The sequence below is a fragment of the Astatotilapia calliptera genome, chromosome 7, assembly GCF_964374335.1.
Source record: "Astatotilapia calliptera chromosome 7, fAstCal68.1, whole genome shotgun sequence".
NCBI lineage: Eukaryota > Metazoa > Chordata > Actinopteri > Cichliformes > Cichlidae > Astatotilapia > Astatotilapia calliptera.
The window spans coordinates 65,471,982-65,481,591 of NC_137428.1; the positions used below are offsets into that span (position 1 = coordinate 65,471,982).

A 9,610-nucleotide genomic window follows, 5' to 3' on the forward strand; every position below is an offset into this window, starting at 1 on the left:
GACATGCGCTGTAAGCTTTGCCAGTCAATATTCAGGAATTGTCCTAAACCACAGCAACCCCCTGACTATTGGACTATCGTTTTGGGCTGTTTTTAAATGCATCGACCAGCATCAACAAAGAGCAAAATCAGGAAATTGATGCCATAAGAATAACTGTTATGCAACACCGAGTTGCCCTGGACATGATCTTGGCAGAAAAGGGCGGACTTTGTGTTTTGTTTAATACAACTTGTTGCACTTATATTCCAGACAATGTGCATTCTGACAATATGACAAATGCTCTACAATTACTTAGAAACATTAAACAGGCACAGGTAACCGATTGGGCAAATTCACAAAGTAATTGGTGGGATTGGCTTATGAGCGGCTCATGGAAAATGCTGATGTTTAAGGTTTTGATGTTTAAGGTTTTGATGTTTATTGGCGTAATACTTATCATGTTTTGTATCTTTACTACATGCATTATTCCCTGTGTAAGAGGAATGGTATCAAGAATGATATCCCAATCTCTTGTTGCATATGTCACTGTGCCAGACGAGGAAGAAGGAGAAGACGATGAGTATGAAACTAATGTGATGAATGATTATGTTTGAATGATACACATTTTATGATTAGACCGAAAGCACTCACAATGTAGGGTCTGTGTCTGAAACACATTGATGTATCTGCTGTATATTGTTAAATTCGCTACCAACAGGAGGGAATGTTGAAAGATTTTGAGTTTTGTGTTTTGCAGCATGAAAACCTGGTTTTTAATAATGCTTTTACATATAAAAAAGTGAGCAAAAACCACAACTAGATAATACATTTAACAGCTTTATTTTTATGTCAGGCTCAAAATATAAAAATATCTCATGTAGTGTATAAAACACTTTAAAACAATGAATTTAGTTCGGCATAAAACCGCCATACGGAATGACATACAGGGAGGAATCTGAAATGCCATACTTCATTTGAAGAAGAAACACAGCTCATTGATGTTCAACACCTTCAGCACCATATTGGGATGCAGTCTGACCCTAAATGCATGATAATGGTCATCAAAATACAGGGTTTCCATCAGTTTTCCGCAGAGCAATACAATGTCATCTTTCACAACAATACTTTTGATCTTACAAAAAAACGGAATCTCAGACACTACATCTGTACAGATGATAAAGTCATTGTGGCACTCTGTACCATGTGTTATTATCCACTTAGCTGAAAACAAACTGGTAGACAACACAACTCCAAGAAATTTCTGGACCTTCTTCCAGCTCTCCAAGTGTCACCATCTTTCCTGGTCCTAAAGCTAATGTTTCCAGGCTAAAGGCCTCCCAATGCTTTATTTTATTACTATTATATTTATTTTTACTTGTGGTGTACTGTGGAGGTACACTCTGTAAGGCTGCATCTTTAGCCTGAGTATGAATCTCTGTGGTAGTGAAATGTGGAGTGATGGCATTAAGGTGCTCTTGAATATTTGTGAAAAGACAAATACAGACAGGCAATAAGAATCAAGTGTTTCTTAAATTGGTAATTCATAACATAAAAATAGAAAAGAAACACAAACCTTCTTGAAGACCACAAGACGCCTTTCTGCTTGAGAAGCTGACACATTTCCTGGTCTCTTCCGACCCTGACCAGATGGTGGAATCAGATGTAATAGCAATAGAATTGCTGAGAGGTCACTGTCCCAGCCTGCAAAAAATTATTTGTTTTTAATAAAGTTGAATCATCATCATCAACAAAAACACATTTCAATGCATCTGCATTGACAAAATGTTTGAGTAGACCCAAAAGACAAAAAGGATAACTGTTCTGTGTGCTAATCAAAGAAACAACAGCTCACCAATGTCAGCATTTACGTCAGTGGCATCCTCAGGAAAGTCAGCAGCCAGGAAGAGTTCTTTCCACATCCCCATTGCCGAGCTTAAAAACTGGCACTTTTTGCACGTACGAGCACGCGCTCATGCACTCTCACGCACGCGCGCCCACTCATCCGAAAAAGGGGCACTTCCGGGCCATGCGGTCCCACTGCGCACGCTCTGTCTTCTCGTAGCGGGTGCGTTTTAATTAGGTTCATCAGCCATTGTGCGCATTTTGGCTTTTCATGGTGAATTTATACAAACAGGAATTACTTTGTCTTTTTACACTGACACTATAGAAAGACTTTTGTTATCAGACAATCGAGCTGAAACGGCAAATTGTGTGTGTGTGTTTCTTTTATAAGCAGATTTTCTACGGTTAGTTAAGCGACTACCCAACCTTGCTGCATTGTTACATTGTTTCTAACAACTGAGCATTGTTGGCTGTTTCAGACTTTAAGACACCGTAAAAAAGTAACACCCCACCTTGACCTTTTGACCTTACCGGAAGTAGGCTACTCTGGAAGTGTGTAATATGATCCATACGCGCGACGAATTGCATCCAGTGAGGGGAGGGTACTCTGGAAGTGTGTATTGGATTCCATATGTGTGACTAATCACGTCCTGTGTGAAAAAATTGTTTTCTCCCTTAGAGGAAGGGGGGTCTGTGGAGGGAGGAGAATAAAAACGGGGAGGGCCAGCACTTTTCTATGCACAGACAACATGGAGCCTTTCATTCTGCAGCCCTGCGTTCCTCTGTACTTGGACGGGGAAGAGATCTGCTCTCCCATGGGAGGCAGCAGCGGTGACTGGTCCTCATCGGTGCTTAGTGACACCCCCGTCACCGTCTACAGTAACAGATCAGAAGCAACCGATGCTCCGTGGAAAGAAGGGAAAAATAAGAGCGTCTTCATGTTCCGCAACCAGATACCGGCTCCGAGGAGCTTGCGGGGAGAATGGCCTCACTACCAGCACTCAACCCTACCTCCTGGCTGTTGGGGTGAAAAAGAATGGCATCCACCGGTTCTTCATTATTCTTGACAAGAATGCCATACCATGCAAGTCTACCTCTTCACTTGGTGCTTTTGATGAACTGTTTAAAGCACATTTTGTGTTTGGCACATCTTACAACACTATGCTTCACAACATGTACACGTTCATCCAAACCACAGGTTTTAGAAAACATTTAAATACCAAACACCTTAACTATTTTGACCAACAGGCTACTAGTGCCTGATGTGGCAGTTAAAGACGTTAGCACTACAGGAGAGGTGATGTCAACTAATGTAGAAGAAACACCCACAACATCTGAAAAGTTGAAAAGGTCAAATAAGAGCACTTTGGATATGTGTGCCTCAGCTGCTGCACAGCTCAGGGCAGCTGGATTAAGCCAATCTACTGTGAATAGTTTGGTCTCCTCAATGGAGTATGTGTTTTTTGAGATTCATACTCAGGCTAAAGATGCAGCCTTACAGAGTGTACCTTCACAGTACACCACAAGTACAAATAAATATAATAGTAATAAAATAAAGCATTGGGAGGCCTTTAGCCTGGAAACATTAGCTTTAGGAACAGGAAAGATGGTGACACTTGGAGAGCTGGAAGAAGGTCCAGAAATTGCTTGGAGCTGTGTTGTCTACCAGTTTGTTTTCAGCTAAGTGGATAATAACACATGGTACAGAGTGCCACAATGACTTTCTCATCTGTACAGATGTAGTGTACATGGTCCCTCCTAAACAATGTAATAATGATACTAAAATAATGGCATCCAGTGAAACACACATCACTCAAACAAACCTTTTTCATATTTGATGGTTAGTATCCCAGTTGAGGAATCTGTTACTATATCCTCAAATACATCATCATCCAACTCAGTCCCTGAACTATCAAAAGCTTTCACTCCTTTTGTTACGGCTGGCACACCAAACTTTGCAAATGCTGGAAACAAGCACACAAGTTTGAGTAAACAAAGAGATTACATGACATCTAATGTTTTGTAGCCTAAAATGAAGATCATTTCAAGATACTTTTTCAAAAGTGACTCAGATAAATAAAAACGAAATTATTAAGCGCCAGTAACATGCTTGATAAGTGGTAGATTAAAAGGAGTGACACTTATCAGGTGGAATATTATTTTACTGTCTCTGTGTTACTATTCACACTCAGTATTATTGCTTTTGCATCACTTATGGTTTATCATTTATGGTTACAGAAGAATCCTGCATTCCAGGCTTAATCATATTCATGTTAAACTGAGCAATAATAAGAGGTCTGCAGATACATGCACTACACACTCCCCACACATTCCACTGTAATGCTGTTAAAGCTGAGGCTGACTAAAGACAACCCCATATTTGGTTTTGGACAACAATTGAATACACTTACACAGAGTACACACATTCAAGTCCACACTACACGCACCTACATAGTCATGTAGAACACGCACACACTTATGGAGAACTGTGAGGGCGTCTCAGGACATGCTCCCTGTTTGACACACACACACTCACAATAGACACGAATAGATATACACACCACACACACTGGTTTTCTCTAAGTGCTGGACTGAGTGGAAACATCTGGAGGCCATATAAGGGGAATGTGATGGACCGAGTTGAAAAACAGGAGGAGCACAGGAGTTATTAGAAAAATATAGTTTCCATTTATTTAACCCCCAAAAATTATATTTACAAGACTAATAAATGTTGAGCTCATAAAAGAGGTCAAAGAAACAAAACTGAACTCAGGCAAAGACTGCAACCTTAACAAACCAAATGACTGCCCAAACATACATAATTGACCTAAACATGAAATGACATACAAGGGTATATATAATGGCTGATCAGACCATTGTGACACATGAGGGGTAACAAACAAAACACAATCATAAATCACAAACGATGCAGTACAATCTAGTTTGTTAATAAACTAAACACTAAAGAAGAAAATCAAAAACCCCATTAAACCCTAAACTCAAATATTTAATTAAATACAAATACTTTGTTTTTAAAGTAAAGAAAACACACATTCCCCCCTTCAGCAGGAAGTGATGGTGTGGTCCAATTATCTTCCTTTGTATTTAATGGTTTCAAACCCTGGCTACCATCTTTTGTCCAGCAACTCCCAGGGATGATGGCAGGTAAGAAATAAAAAGACAAAAGTTAGTCAGAAAGCAAAGAAATTAAGTAGTATGAATACATAAGTAAACTAAATGTGCGCGCTTACAAATAGAACAAATGTATCCAAACCAATCAATAAAGTTATCGGAGACTAAAATGTATTACCATGTTCAAAATGAAGAATGAAAATACAAAAGTTACTGACTTTAGAGTGTGGCCACGGGTTTGGCCATCACAGGGAACTTCCTGAGTTCTGAGAACTGACTGATACTTATCATGTGACTTGACGTCATCATTGCAATAAAAGCCTTGTGACATGGTTGTTCGGGGGAGATCAGCTCTGAAAGGTTTATGATGCTCATCTTCCCCACATATATATGTGTATAATAAAAACCACTATTTTGACATCTACTGAGGACCATGCAGTCGTTTGTCTCCTCCTCAAAAACTCGAACCTTGACACACTCACATACAGTTTTCCCACTAAATATACATTCATAGCTAAGATGATTTCAAAACGTAAATGATTTTCAATTAATCATAAAATGCAGTTTGAAGAGACTAAATAACAAAAAGAACTTAAAGCACCTTGAACACCTTTTTTATACAATGTTGTTTTCTTACCAGCAATCAAAATTCCTTAAGGCTTGGCTCAGATACTCTAGCAAATTTCTGCACACCTCCCAGTTTTGCTTTAAGCAACATGCTTCCTGTGGACAGTAATTTCTTATAGTCAGTGCTCTTCTTTGAACTACTGTAAATAGAAAATGTGAAAATTAAAACAGTCCCATAAATACCAGTAAAACAGCCTTGCAGCGTTATTTCTTACACTGTTACTTTTTTTCAGTGTAACAAGGTGTTTCAGCCCTTTGGCTGTAGTTTTTAAGCCCTGTACTAAATGAGTATTTCACCTACATGAAATATATTCCTCAATACAGACCTAAAATAATTACTAGTACTTTTACCATTTGTCTGATCTAACTTAGCACTAGGGAGTCAGTATTTTGTTCATCTTTAGTTTAACATACTGCACAGTCTGCTAACAAAAATGGAAAAAGGTAACTTGTGTCAATACCATCATTAGTTAACATCAAGTTAACTCACTACAAATACAAACACTGTCATCTTAAGTTCAAACTACAAAAAGAAAACATTACAAACTGAATCCTGGATATTTTGGATACTTTATCAAGCTTATACTGCCTGCTGGTTGTAATCACTGTAACTGTAAAATCACTGAAGACAGTGGAATTGAAATAAGACAATAACCTTACTGAAAACGACCTCTATATCTAGGTATCCAAAAAGAAGTGAAAGATGTAACATCAGTGTAAAATTTTAATTAGTTAATGCTTGCCTTACATAATTTAAAATGTAACAATAACAAGCGAATTGACCGTGCACCAAGGTTAGCCAAAATGCTAGTTAGCTAGCTAATGTTAATATGTAGCTCCCAACACATGGAGGGTTTAATTTAATGGAATTTCAAACATGCTAGAACACAACACAATCACCACTACACACTGAAATAAATTAACAAGCCTTACAGTCTTCGCCAACACTAATTAACAACCCTACGTTAGCATACAGGCAGTGTCACATTTGCTTCAGGTACGAAATGAAATATATAATAAACATGGACAAAAGGAATGTAACCTTATTTTAACATGCTACTTGTGTTTAAAATGTCAAATTGTTGGTTTAATAAGTGAATATGAACAACTTGCCGTGTAACTGACGTGAAGAAAATGGCATCGTGAAAAATCCTCTTGGTTTGAAAAGGAGTCTGAGGTGGGAGGAGCTTTCTAGAGTAACATTGACACTGTGACTGCTCTTTTAACTCCACGAATTATCACCCACACTGGGAGGCGTTTTGCTCCAGCTGTTGTTATAATGACTATATTAGAGTAAATACACTTTAACACTGCTGATTTAACACTGGGAAATTTACTTTGTGGGTTGTGCAAAATCTCAGAAATAAACCCTAGGCAAAGTTAATCTGTGAACTAAGATAGGTAGGTCTATTAGGTTATGTTGTGGTGATCCTCGGGTTGGGGAATGGTGTTCATACTGGAGTGCAAAATTAAAACCAAGATGGACAAGAAAAGTTCAAAGCCCTCAGGTCCTCAGTTTAGAAAAAAGAGAAAAGAAGAGGAGAAACAAGAAAAAGATACAGGTAAGCAGATGTGTCATTGGATGATGGCAGGTCATCCTGAAACAATCAGAATCAGAATACTTTATTAATAACCCCTAAGGAAATTTTGTGGGTTACATCTGCTCCAAGAAGAAATGGTAAAAATAGTAACAGTAACAGACTAAACTCCAAACAATACATTATGTTTCAGATTTTAATATTAATTAGTGTTACAAGATAAATATATATTCTTGCATATATGCATAATATGTGGAGCAATGTGTATTTCATCAGTCAGTTAAACCTTTGCCGTATATACAATATTACAAGATAACAGAGTCTGAGTAGAAGCAACAGGATGACTGCAGTAGTAGCTGACATTAACACGTTATCTGGAAGTTACAAAGAGCAGTCGACCTACATTTGCTCACTTTTTCAAGACTGTGTTTAAATAAGCATGGTCAGAAGGTTACATCATGGGTGTAAATGTCTAATTTTACGCTTTAACGATTTCTTTGAAATGCCCTTTTTTGGAATTCTACCGCAGTCTAGCTAGAATCTGGAACCAAGCAAAGCAACGCCAGTCTTTAAGGTCCCAATTTAAAGTTGCCTCCTCCAAGCTCCACCCCCCCTCTCAGGATGAACATAAACATTCTTTGCACAGATGTTCGGTCGTCTCCTCCTTCTTGACTTCTTCTTGAACTGCAGTGTGCGTAAAACATGGCTGTGTTCCTCATCCATCCATCCATTTGCTTCCGCTTATCCTTTTCAGGGTCGCGGGGGGCGCTGGAGCCTATCCCAGCTGTCATAGGGCGAAAGGCGGGGTACACCCTGGACAGGTCGCCAGTCTGTCGCAGGGCTAACACACAGGGACAGACAACCATTCACACTCACTCGCACATTCACACCTAGTGGCAATTTGGATTATCCAATTAACCTATCCCCACAAGCTGCATGTCTTTGGATGGTGGGAGGAAGCCGGAGTACCCGGAGAGAACCCACGCAAACACGGGGAGAACATGCAGACTCCACACAGAAAGACCCCGGCCTGATGGTGGAATTGAACTCAGGACCTTCTTGCTGTGCGGCAACAGTGCTAACCACCGTGCCCTGTGTTCCTCATCTCACGGTAATTTTCTTTTAGGGCTGTGTCCTTGTTTTTCTGTCTATTGAGCATTTCTGCTAATTAGAAAACCAGCTTCCCTCTTGTAAAAGTCCCTCTAAAAATGAGAAGAAGAAGAAGAAACCCAAAAAACAGCAGTTCCAGGGATTGGGCTGGAGGGAGAGTCGAGTCGAGAGGTTGAGTGCGCTGGCCTTATGAGTCCCCGGCTAAATTACCCACAGGTGTGAGCAATCAGCAGAACACTGAGGCCCCTCCCAGGGGTGAAGATGCCGACTTGGAGGGAGACACACTGGCACACACCCGGACCATGACACATTGTGAAACAAGACTAAATCTCTGTATCACAACGGTTTCTATGAAAACATGTTGTTTTGTGGGGATAATATGACAAATCTTTTGTGGTTCCTATTAATGATCTATGGTAATTAATAAAGAGGAAGGAAGAAGAGGAAGCTTGAACAGGGGTTTTGTCCATTTTCATGAGAAGTAACAGCATGAACATATTTTAACGAGAAAACATGTTTTTTTTTCATCACAAAGATTGTGATGTGAAGCATCAGCTGTAGGTTAAAGTGTCACTTCAGTAAAGCTGCTGGGAGAAAGAAGTGAAGACACACGTTTTAACAGAAGGCTTAAAACACCAAAAAAACTCCAATATCATTTTTTTCTTAAATGTAAAGAATATAAACTGTTAAGACAATGAGTTTTACTTCGTACTGTCCATGTTATGTTGTAGTATCCATTTATGTTGTAGGCTTCTTTGCTTTGTGGACTATAAAAAAATTGACGAATTCACTAAATAAACTAGACTTTTACAGTCTGCATCTTTACTGTTTTTTCTGCTTTTGTTCACTCCTAGTTTGACAAAAAACAACCCCAAAACAAAACACCACAGACACCCACTAACAACAAACACAAAACCCACAAACTATTAGCTGCTTTTTTCCCCCTAAACACAGGAGCAAATAACTGTGATGTACTTGTAAGGAAAGTGAACCCGTAACTAATTGAAAGCAGGCCACAGCTGAGTCAGGGCTAATAGAAATAAGACCATGCGGTGTCCAGAGTGCCTATACATGCAGTGGGATATTCCAACACATTTGAAAGACTCATTTTGTACCTCAGGAGGCAACCCCATATAAAGGAGGCAGATAAGTCGCATGGTTCAGTCGTTGCTCCAAGTAAAACCTATTGAAATCAGCGATTCTGAGAGTCACATTGTGGATATGTTTATTGCTGGACAACACGGCTAACAGCCTCACACACTCTTTAGACTTTAGAAGTTTTTTGTGTAATGGTTTAGTCTCTCACACTGTTAGATTTGTATTGTTCATTGTCATTTATGCTTAGAAATATTTACTCATATATGCTTAGAAATATATAATCA

At 39.1% G+C, this 9,610-nt stretch overlaps 1 long non-coding RNA gene across 1 annotated transcript; it reads right to left on the reverse strand.

The window, feature by feature from the left end:
• Window positions 1-803: 803 nt before the first annotated feature.
• LOC145430215 (uncharacterized) lies at window positions 804-2,742 on the reverse strand. Its single transcript, XR_013910682.1, has 2 exons — window positions 1,832-2,742; window positions 804-1,680 (listed from the first exon to the last, which is right to left on the reverse strand). It is a non-coding gene; the product is annotated as an uncharacterized LOC145430215 (long non-coding RNA).
• Window positions 2,743-9,610: the final 6,868 nt, after the last annotated feature.